Raw genomic sequence first — 14,436 nt, 5'->3', positions numbered from 1 at the left:
ATTGGATGATCACATCATGACAAGTCTGTAAATTTGAGATTAAGTCTATTATTACAATAACAAAAAATGTACTAATATCAAGCAAGGTCATAATCTAATAGCACTACAGCCATCATCTACGTCATGTGAGATAACAGCACTATCGTTGTTTACGATGGTTTTAGTTAACCTATCTATAGTAAAATATTAATAGATCTAATACAATGTAGCTGACTCGCCTTAATGTGAATACTTAATATACACAACTTCACTTCGAAGTCAAGTCGTTACCCATCATCACTGCCCCTATCATGTCAGCCAGTAATGTTGATTAATGAGAACCTTTGGATAATGAATATAATCAGTTCAGCAGAAAAATATATTCAGTGTAGGGATGAAAGGGCTACTTGGAATGACAACATCTGCATCTCCAAGCTATAGAGTCTCCACAATGTCTCTGAATTCGCTTTTAGAGGGCTTCATTATTTTTAAATCAACTACAAATCATGTGAAAAATTCAACTTAATGGAAATAATTAAATGAGTATGTAAATATGTGTGAGAATCGATCATTGATATTTGGTGTTAATATGTAATATATGAAGGAATAAATAAATAAAAGTCCAAGTTCAAGGTTGAGAAATTGTTGATTAATCATCGATGTGCATGTTAAATTTAAGAATCAAACAAATACATAATTGTATTGTTAAAAACGCTTAAAACGAAACCTGCTTATGACCCTAGAAAATCTATAAAAATAGAAATGAGCTGAAATAGCTCTGTTAAAAGAGGAGATATCCATTTGTGTATCAGAATACCGTTCTCTGTACTGTATTCAAAAACCACACATAATCCTATACTTTCAGCTTCTTTATGAACCACTACCAATTATACGTTTCTTTTTCAATTCATACCATATTTGCACTCGTTTTCATCAACCTATTATAAATAATAGCAGATAATAATTAATAAAAGATAAGTTGATCAAGTGGTCATACCTTCACAATTTCACCACAAATGACTAGAATTTAATACGTATGAACATTGTCTGCTATGCCCCCTTCTTTTTCTTACCATCTTTTCCAGCCTCTCAAGTTATACCACCGATAACGCATATGGAATGGTGACTTCGTCCTGCGCCATCAGTTGTGCGTCGCAGCGCAAGCTCCATAAAGCGCGCCGACTGCCATATTGACAATACGGATCTTACTAACATTATTTACATTCATATGTGAGAAGCATTATCCCCCACACCTTTATGATCAATGTACATTATGAAACACCAAACAAACTGAGCGACCCACCACAGTGAAGCCTGTATCTTCTGTAACGACTTGATGTTACCTGTAAACTGGCAAGCCTTTTTAACAGCCTGTTATTTGAGAACAAATTATTATTATAAGCTTTTAGGTTTTACCTTGGAGCAGTTCTTTTAACAATAGTGGGTTAAACTTTCGTAATAAATGAAATTAGTCACAAAAGACTACTTAATGACCTAAACACATACGACAAATAGTGGGTAAACAACTCCAATCGAAACTGAAATCCACGAATATAAGTACTGATTTACTTCTCAATAACATTAACCATAAAACGGTTGATATTCAGTGACTGATATGCAACTACCTCAGACTTCATGAGTAATTTCAGTAGCACACATTGAATGACGTTATAGAACCTAAGTAGAACTTAGCTTGTAGCCTCCTTTAAAACTTTTGACAATCTAAACGGCGAACTTGTAGAAAGCCTTTTCAGTTACTTTCTGGCCGAAGCCTTCAGTTTTCTTTTTTCTAGGATTCTCGTAGAGCTGGATGGATCCATATATCAACCATCATTTATAATGATATCTGAAGCATGGACTAACAGTAATAAGAAGACGTCTGACTTTACAAATATGCCACCACCGAAAAACACTCCTGAATCTCCCTAAGTTAAAAACCCAGAAGAAAGTAATCCAGATTTAGGTGGTGTCCATCCTTTTAAAAGTGTTGACTTAGATTCAACCCAATGTAGTTGTGTTGATGACGAATGAGATAACACATTCCAAATCCTTGTTGGTGCAACACCTAGTTACAGTAATTGTGCAACGAATAACAGGAAAACTATTCATAACATTTATATAACTGACCACACACTTAACGTCGATATATTCGAGCCTCGCAAACCATCACAAGTATGTTTAACAGCGCACGATTCTCACCAAATTATGAAGCCGAAATTAACCACAAATCTTGGAAATAAACGTCTGGAACATGTTACCCATACGTCAGGTATAAATAGTAATCCAAATTGTAAATGGCCACTTGGTCGCACACATAGACCTGATAGTCTTCTTGGTCCGGCTCCCAATATATACACTATACCTTTATTAGATGTTATATCCAATAGCAATGAGAAGACTTTTTTGTAATTCCGCCGGCTGTTCTTTAGGCAACGGTAAACATATTTCAATTGATGACAAATTTGTTGAATCTATTTCCCCTCGCAACACAACTCTTACCTTAGCTAATCCTACGAGTATTCATGGAACTACCAATTGCGATTTATACATTAACCTGCTTCACTATGATAACTCTGAGTTTCTTATTCTTTCGTTCAATGCTCGCTCTCTGTCCAGTAAAATTATTCATCTTAAAACTCTTTTATTCCTTGTAAATCCAACCATTGTACTTATTCCGGAAACGTGGTGTAATTAATCTATATTCGACCATTCCTTGAATGTAGATAACTACGATTTCTTTAGAACCGATAGATGTTATGGACTGATAGGCGGTACAACTATCTATGTCCGTTCAGACATTCAGGCGTGCAAATTTGAAGATAAATCTCTTGATGCTATAGACGACTCTACTTGAGTTACTGTAAACTGTGGACTTCAGAATTATCTACTGGTGGAATGCATATACAGACCAACACATGCGGATACTAAGTTTGACAGATTACTAACAAACATCATTTCCACTGCTTCGCACCAACCGCATACTTTTAAAGTCGTCGGAGATGATTTTGATCCGCCAAAAATTGCATGTGGTTCGATTTCGGTACCGGGTCGATATAATAAGCTAGTTGAGACGCTAGAAATTTGTGGATGGGTTCAACAAGTCCGAGAACCGACTGGGGGGAATAATATACCTGATTTATTGTTTACAATCAACATAGACGCTATCTCAGTGCATACCAGTCATGAGTGTTTTATGAGTGATCATAGAGTTGTATTGAGTATTATTCATTCTTTAAACGCGATAAAGTTGAACTCTAAGTGTAACGACCGAACAGCCAATATTCGGTTGGAACAACGGACTGACGAACCCAAAATTTATTCGATTATACCAGACCAAGTTCCTCTGTATAGCTCACAACGCGTCTTTGAGATACTCGTATTATATTATATCAAAACACAAACTCTGTGCTCAATATAAACGGTTCTAATTAAGAACAGAACAAATTACATCAAAAATACAAAATACCTCAAACGGTACAGCCTGTGCTATACAGTCAGAAGTTTCTCTAACGCAAAGCAGCGCGCTAAACAATGAAAAAGACAGTTAATACTAAAGGGTTTGATACCTGAGAATCAATACAAATATTCCCAATAAGATGGGATCAAATATCTATCTGCAGGGATTGCAGCAATTCTCCCAAGCAGACAGTCAGAAGGTTAACAGTCACAAAATGAACCACGCCGTGACCTTGAGCTTAGTCAAACACAACCTTACTGTCAATGGTCCGGCAACATGCAATAGAAAATTAGGTAACAAAATAAGTCTTTAATCAAAATCACATAATAAAGGCTCAAACGGGGAAGACTGAAGAACAAAAGACATGGTTAAACGAGATCGAAACAAAGGTTGGAATACACAAAAGGGAGAAGAAACAAATAAATGAAAATACTGTTCAACAAAGAAGCTGCAGAGGGATTTTCACTGTTCTCTTTCTGTTACACCGGCCTCCAGCTACGCAAAGACACCTTAGAATACATTTCTGTCATGGCTCTCCTTACTAACTGCTCTATATCAATGGGAGGCACAGGACTTACAACAGTACGCCTGTACATCCATAAACCTAAGCTACAATCTACAATTACTTGGCTCCCTCTAGAAGGCAGAGCTTTCGCACATCTCTTCTTACTACACCTTCTCTCATTCGCACCATCACTGTTCTTACCAATCCATCTCTATCTGTCTCGCGCTTATCAACCCTTCCCTTTGGCCATGAACCCCGAGTAGTTGCATCGTTAGCCACTAGAACTACATCACCTTCTTTTAAGTTTCTGTGTTTGCAAAACCATTTCCGCCTCACTTGCAGTAAAGGAATGTACTCTTTTATCCATCGACGCCAGAAGGTATTGGCTAAACAATTTACCTGTCTCCATCGCTCTGAATACCTATCCGCAACACTACACTCCATTCCTAAACCATCACAGTCTCTTAGTAATAACAAAGTGTTTGGCGTGAGCGCCAAATCATCCTTTTCATCTGACGTCACAGGAACGATTAGGCGGTTGTTTAAAATTCGTTCTACCTCCACAAAATAAGTTGCCAAACTATCATCGTGTAGTCTTTGCCCGTTGGATATAAATAGTAAGATCCTCCGAACAGACCGTATTAATCTCTCCCAAACTCCGCCTCGATGGCTAGCTAGTGGGGGGCTGAAATGCCGGCGTATACCCTTCGATACTGTTAAGTCGTTTATTTTATGCTTGTCCCACACACTCATATTAGCCCGTAATTCGGAAGTAGCCCCGACAAAGTTAGTTCCATTGTCGCTATAGATTTCCTTAGGAGTTCCTCTCCTTCCTATGAAACGTATTAAAGCCATTATAAAAGCATCAGTACTCAAATTGAAAGCTACTTCCAAATGTACGGCACGTGTTTGGAGACACGTAAATAGGCATCCATATCTTTTTTCCTCACTTCTTCCCCGACGAACTATCAACGGCCCAAAATAGTCTATCCCGACGGAGGAGAAGCAAAACCAGCCTTGCTGCACTCGACACTTGGGGAGAGGTGCCATCATCTGTTGGCCCAATGTGGCTTTCGCGCGTATACACCTCACACATCTACCTATCACTCGTTTAACTGCACTGGTTCCTTTAACAATCCAATGATTTCGTCGTATGGTAGCTAACACTTGTGATGTCCCGGTGTGACCTTCTAGGTGGTGGTGTCTAATAATAAGTTCTGTTACGAAGTGATGACTGGGTAAAATTACCGGATGTCTGATTGAGAGTGGATAATCCGAGTAATTTAATCGTCCGCTGACACAAAGCAATCCATCGATTAGCGTAGGTGAAAGATTTTTTAGCTCTTTTATATCAGTTGCGCTTACGCCATTGCATCGAGACACTTTTACTGCTTCCCCATACGCTTCCTTTTGCACTAAGGCTAATAACTTGTGTTTAGCTGCATCCAATCCATCAACTGACAGATAGCCCACACTTAGGGACCTGTCCTTGTGATGGGAGTACATGATGGTTATATAGGTCACGTATCTTCTGAGCCATGCTACCGCTTTAATCAGCTTTATCCAATTTGAGTGATATAGCAGAATTGGACTTAAGCTATGTTTTTTCGCAACTGCGTTGGTCGTGTGACATCTTTTAAATTCAACATTTTCTGGGGGGTTTTCGCACATAAGCGTTAGTGTTCCTACAGACTCCCTCTTCCTTAAGAAGGAAGGACCCTTAATCCAGTTCTTTAAATCTAGCTCCTTCCGTATGCCTCGTGATGTCCAGTCAGCAGGATTTTCATTGGACTCTACGTGCCCCCACTGGTCCACAGATGTTAAATGATGAATAGCGGCCAGGCGATTAGCCACGAAGGTGGAATACCTACTATCTGTATATTTTATATAGTACAGTACTATCATAGAATCCGTCCAGAAGTGAGTCTTGTCAAACACCTGAGGAAGGTTCCTATTTAAAACTTCCCCCATTCTAGCACTCAATACTGCCGCTGCTAGTTCCAGTCTAGGCACAGTCACCTGTTTTATAGGTGCCACTCTAGACTTACTATAGAGTAGAACGCTGTATGGTGCTTGGTGCTTAGGGATGTTCCACGAGTAAGCTACCGCACCGTAACCAGATTCGGGGGCGTCACAAAATAAATGCAGCTCAATCGCCTTAAAGTTCTTTCTGTTTTCATTTATAATACTTCGAGGAACACTGATCGTTCCGAGCCTCCGCACAAACGTGACCCATTCGTTCCACGAGGACACAACACTATCACTCGGAAACTGGTCCCAACCGATACGCGTTTTACAAAGATTCTGTAAGAGTTGTTTGGCAGGAAGGTATATTGGAGCTATCAGGCCCAGTGGATCGAAAAGAGATGAAATGGTGGATAGTATTCCTCTCGTAGTTGGAGTTTTTTCCCCTGGATCAAAACGAAAATTAAAAACATCGTGTGTGGTGTCCCATTCAATCCCGAGGGCTCGATGTGTCCGCCCTTGATTCAGAGACATATCAACAATAGCTTCCATACTATCAGATTGCGGAAAAACTTTCCTTACAATTTCCGAGTTAGTCACCCATTTTTTCAACTTGAAACCTCCTCGAGCCATCAATTCATTTAGTTGTACTACAAAACTTTTCGCCTCTTCATCATTGGGAAAGGATACTAGGCAATCATCCACATAAAAGTTGTTCAGTACCGATTCCCCTACGCTGTTATCATAGTCGCTAGAGAACTTTTGAGCCGTCTTCATCAATGCAAAGTTTGCACAGAAGGGTGAGGATATTGCCCCGAAGGGATGTGATGTCATCTGATACTCCACCGGTTCCTTCTCGATATCACCCTTCGGTCACCAAAGGAAACGTAGCGCTCCACAATCGGGCTTCGAGACCTTTACTTGCATGAACATTTCTTCCACATCCGCGGAAACGGCAACCGGTTCCCTGCGGAAACGTAACAGGATCCCAACTAAACTTGCTGTAGTATCTGGACCTTGGTAAAGAAGGTCATTCAAGGATTTACCAGCCACCTTAGCAGCACAATCCAATACCACTCTCACTCTGCTTGGTTTTCTGGGGTTAATCACTGCATGATGGGGCAAGTACCATTTTGGACGATAACCCGGATCGAGTTGCATACCTGGAACCACAACCGCGTACCCTTTGTCAATCGTCTGCTGCATGGCACAAGTGTAGCTTTCCCGAAAGTCCTTATTGCATGTGAGTCTACGTCTTAGACTTTCTAATCTTCGTCTAGCTAGATCATAGCTACCAGAGACTACATTTCTCCCCACCCTCCAAGGTAAAGGGACAATCCAATGACCCTCGTCAAAATAAGTGTCGCGCTCCACTATGCCAACTGCTTTCAAGTCATTTAAAGATAATGCTTTATCGGAGGAGTGCACGTCAGCAAATTCGTAGTTATATATTTCCTTTAACTGCTCTACAGGGTTGTCAGACTGAGAAATATAATTTACCATCCTTTTACTGTTTTTGCTAAAGCCTGCCGGTCCAAACAGAACCCATCCTAGGAGTGTCCTAATAGCATATGGGCTTTTTCTTCCACCCAATCTTTGATCTAGGACACAATGCGCTTCAGGCACGTCACAACCAATGAGCAACATAACTTCACCATCCACTGATTCTGTCCAAGGTAAGTCAATAAGATGAGGCCATTTCTTGGCGCTGTCCTTCACAGGTACTCTTGGTCGATGCACCGGCAACTCATCTACAACAACAGCCTGTTCAATACATATACATTCGTCTCCGTTCAATGAGTAAGCTTTAAAGGCTTTAGTGGTCGATCTGCTTAACTTATTTCCGTTGACCGTTTTGATGGTAATCGACGCACCATCTGTCGATAATCCTAAACGTCGTACGGTACTTAACTTGATTAGGGTCGTATCTGAGCCATTGTCTAGAAACGCATAACCAGAAACTTCCTTGTCCCCAGCTCTAAGGCGTACAGGGATCAGACCCAGAAACACATCCTCTTTTAATGACTCTGTGTACCCACAGTGACTTTCTTTTAAGCACTCACTCGAACCACTCTGAACTCGGATAGTTTTATGCAACGATGGGTGATGCCGATCCCGACAACCTTCAACAGTACACACAACACGATCTTTACAATCCACAGATCTGTGGCCCCTTCGAAGACAACAATAACACAAGCCCTTTTCTTTTGCTTTCGCCCACTGATCGTTGACTGCTAAGGTTGAAAACTGGAAACATTTATCCACACTATGAGTTTCTCCGCATATAACACAAGGTGACTTGCTGACGATTTTACCGAACGACAGACCTTGTGCGGAACAGGCCACCTTGCTTGCAACTCGTTTACTAGCAGTTGCAATCTGTCCGAATCTGCTAAGCAATATTTCCGCTCGAGATGACACAAATTCTGTTAACTCAACAAAAGTAGGCTCTCTTCCATTTGCTGTTACCTTTACTACTGTATCAGCCCATCTCATCTGTAAAACCGTGGGCAACTTCTTTACTATACTTTCTATGGTCACTACGGAGTTGAGATCCGCTGAATAATCCATTTGTTCTAAGGTTATAGAACAGTTTTCCATCTTTATGGCTAGTCTAGATAGACTTTCTGCGTCATTATGCGCAATATCAGGACCTTCAGTTAAATCTTTCATCAAAGCCCGACATATTTCGTGTGTTCTACCGAACAACCGTTTCAATATATCGCACGCTCTACGATAACCCGACGATGGTGGAAGCATTATGCATTCCTCTATGGCCTCTCGAGCCTTGCCTTTACAATAATGTAACAAGTACAAGAGCCGTTGACCATCGTCTTCAACCTTGAAAACCACATATAAATCAAACTGTCTGATAAATTTCCAGTATTTAGCTGGTTGCCCATCAAAGGTACTTAGCTCTACCTTAGGAAGTTCAAGACCTACACTAAGAGATTCCAAGGTCACTTCCGTCGTCTTCGTTCCCGGATAATCTAGCAGTTTTGACTTTTCTAGAGACTTTGTCCTAAGGTCATGAAAAGGACTTGTACTGACTCACATTTATCACGAGAACACGACTGGTTTAATAAAAACAATTATTATTATAACCAACTGTACCAGTGTTTGCTTTAATGTGCTTTTGTTTGACTGTGCTAATGACAGCTATTTTGTGCTTCCATTCTTATACTTACACTTCGATTGTAACTTCGCGCGAATTCGGTTACCTTCTGTAACCAAGGTTGTATCCTGGCACGATCTCGGTATCCTTTCGATGCCACGAGATCGCCAGCAAATATAACTCGACTTGGTCCATTAATTGCCTTCTGATATTTGGCTTCTCGGGGATTTTATGGAGTCATTTGGAACGAGCTTCTTACGCCTTCTGATCTACTTGGCACGTGTTTCTTTGTAGCGGTGTTCATAGTTAATCTCAACTCGACGCCACGCTACAATTGGTAATCCCAATCAGACTACAGACTTACGAACCTGTGAACGTGCTCCTTTTCTCTGTCATCACAGTTAGAAACAGAAGATAACTTACTACACGTGCTTTCGTTCAGCCTTAACGACCCAAACTCTCTGAAAGCACAGTAGTTGTTTCCTCTGCCTATCTTTCAAGTCTCTCATTTCTGATAACTTTCTTTCTTTCAACTCTGCTAAGGTAATTCTAGAGCTAACTTTACTACGTCTACTTACTAAACTAACATTAAAGCCATGACATGAAAATACATCTAATTTGACTTGCCGTACATCTGGAGGTGCATCCGATTTCATTTCTCCGTGGCCCAATGCCAAGTTTTCGTTGATCTTATTGCGCTTTCCAGGCATTCCAGAATTTGTCACTTGAGATTACTGTTCGTTTGAGAACTGTAACGACCGAACAGCCAATATTCGGTTGGAACAACGGACTGACGAACCCAAAATTTATTCGATTATACCAGACCAAGTTCCTCTGTATAGCTCACAACGCGTCTTTGAGATACTCGTATTATATTATATCAAAACACAAACTCTGTGCTCAATATAAACGGTTCTAATTAAGAACAGAACAAATTACATCAAAAATACAAAATACCTCAAACGGTACAGCCTGTGCTATACAGTCAGAAGTTTCTCTAACGCAAAGCAGCGCGCTAAACAATGAAAAAGACAGTTAATACTAAAGGGTTTGATACCTGAGAATCAATACAAATATTCCCAATAAGATGGGATCAAATATCTATCTGCAGGGATTGCAGCAATTCTCCCAAGCAGACAGTCAGAAGGTTAACAGTCACAAAATGAACCACGCCGTGACCTTGAGCTTAGTCAAACACAACCTTACTGTCAATGGTCCGGCAACATGCAATAGAAAATTAGGTAACAAAATAAGTCTTTAATCAAAATCACATAATAAAGGCTCAAACGGGGAAGACTGAAGAACAAAAGACATGGTTAAACGAGATCGAAACAAAGGTTGGAATACACAAAAGGGAGAAGGAACAAATAAATGAAAATACTGTTCAACAAAGAAGCTGCAGAGGGATTTTCACTGTTCTCTTTCTGTTACACTAAGGCTCCAGTGATGAACCAGAGCATACATTTTGATCAACCAACCTGGAAACTGACTGAAACTTTGATTCAACGTTTACCATGGAAAACTTATTTTACTACAAATAATGTTGGCATTGCGCTGTCCAGTCCACAACCTGATGTATTGCCTTGACTGCATTGCTCCAGTTATCGGCCATGTGGCCCATAGTGATAATGGGGGCCAGAATACTTTTAAAACTTTTAAGAAAGGCTGAGGAAATTAAAATTATACTACTACGGGCATAATGACGTGTATGCACTTCACAGTATACGTAACTTAATCGACAGAAATGCTTCATCTAAACGCAAGCATTTTATGAATATAGAAAATAAATCCCTGCGTAGTAAAAGCCCAGAATTATCAATACTTCGGCTTTTTAAATCCCGTGTGAAGTCGAATTCCTTTGGCACGGCTAAATTCTTCATAGTTAACGGAAACATGAATGACGACCCTAATAGTATTTGCGAACATTTTGCAAACACTTCTCGCAATGCTACAAAACTGGAACCGAAAGTTCTATCATTACTTTTCCAATGCTGACATCCAGGCACCTATCGAAAATTGGTTTTATACCCTCCAACATCAAGAAGGCTATAGCTGCCCTGAAAAGTCTTATGATGGTGGACCTGACGGGATCCCTTCATCATTTGTGAAATATCGGCGTAGAGAATTCCCACTGTTTTGTTTGAAACTTTCCAACCTATCTATGGAATATGGGATCTATCCATCTCTGTGGAAAACAACTCTTATCACCCTTAGATTCAAAACAGGATCACGTAGTGGTATTGTTAACTACAGACCAATCAACTGGACATCCGTGCTCTCAAGAGCCATGGAAAAAATCATCCACAAACAGCTATTATCATTTTTACTTTCGACTAGTCTGATTAGCCCATCCCAACACAGGTTTATGACTAAACGCTTATGTTTCACATCGTACCCGGAATTTTATGATCAAATTACCCAGAGAAGAGATTTTGGCCAGTCAGTGATAATTCTTCACTTTGATTTTAGTAAGGCCCTCGACAGTGTCTCACACAAACATCTGAAACTCTCTTCATTTGGCATACAGAATCCCGTTTTATCTTGGCTCAAATCATTTTTAGAAGGACGTAGCTCAATCGTTCGCTTTGGATCTTGCTACTCTCAACATGTGAATGTAACCATTGGGGTTATACAAGGAAGTGTGATTGATCCATTGCTCTTTCTTCTTTTTATTATTGACGTGTGTTCTCTCTTTCAGTATGGTAAACCTTTCCTTTTTGCCGATGATCTAAAAGTAGTTTATTCATTTTGTTTCCTCACCAAAGAAAGCTATATTTCAGCGGTAATCCAAGAAGAAATACTAATGGACTGTTTGGTGGAATTTTCCACTTAATGTTGACAAAAGTGGATTTATTTACATTGGCCGCTGCCTTGACTTAAATCTGACTATATACAAACATACACTTAAACTCCTCAGCACTGTTTGTGACTTTGGTTTGAGATATGGCAACAGTCTGAACTTTTCTGAAGGGAGCTCACCGGATTCATAATGATAAACTTCAATAATATCGAATCGGGATTATTATTATTATTATACAGAAAACGTATCTTTCCCATTCCTGAATATGGTATTTTAGTTTACAGTAATTGCAGGCATAATGACCTGATTAAAATTAAACGTGTTCAAAAAATGTTCATCAAAGCTGTTCTGGGGTATTCCGACAACAAGGGTTATTACCGAAAATGTCAACAACTCAAATTCGAACCTCTCTGGATCAGGCGTATTAAATTAAACCTTGTTTTAAATTACCTGTTTATTAACGGTATTTCCTACTCTTCGGTATCCACTCCTTAATGCCCTGTGATATCACCCCACAATCTACGCAATAAGTAGAATATTCTAGCGGTTGAAAGAACCCACACAAACTTACGCCATAATTTTTTCCTTAGTCGCTACCCAACCATGTGGAACAGACTGCCAGTGAACCTGCGTTGCAGTGAAACTACAACCCCTTTCAGAAGTCTCCTTGATGATTTTCTTTCCGAAAGTGGACTGTGTCACCTATTGAATATCAATGTATTTAATAATGATTTATACAAACAAGGTCCGTCATCCATCTAATTGACCGAAAAACAAAATGTAACCTTTGAAGCTTTTCACGTCTATTTTCTTTCATTTCTATTCATCTTAATGTATGAAGTCTGTTTATGTTCGTATTTATAATTATTACTGTTATTAATATCAGTATTGGTCTCCCAACACATTAGATATTCTTTTCGTCTCTTCTTATCCTTCTAAACATATATTATTCCTAAACATCCAAAGTCTATAACTAAAAACAAATTATCTCATGGTACTCTTAAATAGATTAACTTCTCAGATTCATTTTATCATCACCACATAAATATAACATATAGACATTTATATTTCATTATAATTTGCAATTAATCGTGAATTTCATAACTTCATTCCCAATTATTAATGCACAAACGTTTATACCAATATCCGGTTTCACCCTGTATACTATTACATAAATCTACATGTATTCTAACGTCGTATCTTACTGCAATAATAAATTATTTTTCCAGAATTATTTTCTATTTTATTTTTGTTACTATTTGACGATACATACATAGTCATTTATTCTTGTTCTGTGTTCATAAGAACGCCTTATAAACGATTTGCATATTTCACGTCTTCTTTATTTCTATTCCCTTATTTTCTTCCTTTTCTTCTTTGAACTCAATTCAATATTCTTCTCAATTACACAGAACCTGATTTATCATTATTATTCTATTGTTATTACCCTTGTTTTTAAATATGGCAAATATAATGCTAACATTATTGAAACTTGTGTATTGCATTTTTGAGGAAACCCGAAGTGGTTTCTTCACAACACTTATGTACTTATAAGTTGTTTGTGAATAATAATAATATATGTATATGATAAAATTTAAGAAAAACTCATCAATTTCACATATCTCATGATGAATATATTTCTTATATCATAGTCACAAATGGACAAAAATAAATCAGTCCATCCTATAGATGCAATTTTCAAACTCCGCAGAACAGTGATATTATTAGATAAGATTGCAGTACATTATGCTACACGTATTCACATCTATCAAACCTACGTGGTTGTGATAGGTGTTCATTACACGATGCGCAGTGAAAGTGGAGCTCAATGTCGTAATTTCAAAATGCACACATTTCCACATTCAATATACGATAATAGGAAATTTAGTGCCAACACAAGTTAAAAAACTAAATAAATACTTATGGCGTGATGTTTTAATTCGTATTCGGTTGACTCTTAGTCTCCAATCTTAGTTTGCTATATACCCACGTCTTATCATGAACTAACCCCTCAGATTATGGCACTCTTGGGGCTTCAGAAAGTCGGACGAACTTATTTGTAATCATCGTACAAAGACTGTGAAACTCGATACCAATCAGTTAGTAATGGTCCTCTCGTAAAATCCACCGACTGAGAGGGCTAAAATATATTCAAACTCAAGGGTTATGGGAGTAATTATCCCGAATTCCGTTCACTAAATACCTATGCTAATAGTGACTGATTTTTATTCTCATGGATCACAAAGGATCCCTGTAGAATCCATGTACATGCGTCTAGAAATATATGTCATACAAATCGCAGTCTTGGTCTGAGGCGGACACATGACCACGCATATCGGATAATGAAAATCAAGTGAAATTATGAAGGTCATTTACACTGTCTCGCTTTGGTGTTCCGTGAATTTCGACCCGAAAATAATAACAATAATTTATTCTCAAATAACAGTTTGTTACATGATGCATGCCAGTTTACATGCAAGATCAAATTGTTTCAAATGACACAATATCCACTGTAGTAAATTACTCAGCTGGGTTGATAATTTATAAGATATGAATGTAGATGGTTTTAGTCAGTATCACCGTTGGCGCGCTTCATGAAAGTTGCGTTGCGAATG

The sequence above is a fragment of the Schistosoma haematobium genome, chromosome 4 (genome assembly GCF_000699445.3).
Source record: "Schistosoma haematobium chromosome 4, whole genome shotgun sequence".
NCBI classification, from domain to species: Eukaryota; Metazoa; Platyhelminthes; class Trematoda; order Strigeidida; family Schistosomatidae; genus Schistosoma; species Schistosoma haematobium.
This window is presented reverse-complemented; position numbering follows the sequence as displayed.